The sequence below is a fragment of the Etheostoma spectabile genome, chromosome 5, assembly GCF_008692095.1.
Source record: "Etheostoma spectabile isolate EspeVRDwgs_2016 chromosome 5, UIUC_Espe_1.0, whole genome shotgun sequence".
Classification (NCBI taxonomy): domain Eukaryota; kingdom Metazoa; phylum Chordata; class Actinopteri; order Perciformes; family Percidae; genus Etheostoma; species Etheostoma spectabile.
This window is the reverse complement of record NC_045737.1, coordinates 21058300-21058964: the sequence shown is the minus strand read 5'-3', so window position 1 is coordinate 21058964 and position 665 is coordinate 21058300. Positions and strand designations below refer to the sequence as shown.

Here is a 665-nt window from a genome sequence, read left to right as displayed (position 1 = left end):
TTACGATGTGACCCCACACGTGTTCTATGGGATTGAGGTCCGGGGATTGTGCTGGGCACTCCATAACATTAATCTTGTTTATTTGGAACCAAGACTTTTCTTACTTGCTGGTGTGTTTTGGGTCATTGTCTTGTTGAAAGACCCATTTCAAAGGCATTTCCTCTTCAGCTTAAGGCAACAGGACCTCTTCAAGTATTTTGATGTATTAAACTGAACCATGATCCCTGGTATGCAATAAATAGGCCCAACACCACAGTATGAGAAACCCCATAACATGATTCCCCATAACCCCGTTCCCCATCCCCATAACATGATTGTTGCACCACCATGCTTTACTATCTTTACAGTGTACTGTGGCTTGAATTCAGTGCATGGGGGTCGATGGACAAACTGTCTGCGACCCCTAGACCCGCAAAGAACAATTTTGAAGATGCGTAACGGCGTAAAAAAGAACAATATTGTTCTTTGCTCCATTTGAATGGTAGTTGATTGTTTTTTCCCATGTCGTTCAGGCTTTGGATGACATTTCAAGGCATTTGAAATCATTTGAGCTGAGCAGCCTATCATTTTCTGCACTTCTTTATGTTTCCCTTTATCCAATCAACTATTTAATCAAAGTCCGCTGTTCCTCAGAGCGATGTCTGGAACGACCCATTTTGCTGAGT

The 665-nt window shown here is 42.4% G+C and overlaps 1 protein-coding gene across 3 annotated transcripts in view; it reads left to right on the top strand.

Moving 5' to 3' along the window:
* slc23a2 (solute carrier family 23 member 2) overlaps positions 1–665 on the top strand; it is a 45390-nt gene that overhangs the window by 19749 nt on the left and 24976 nt on the right. The window lies entirely within an intron of this gene.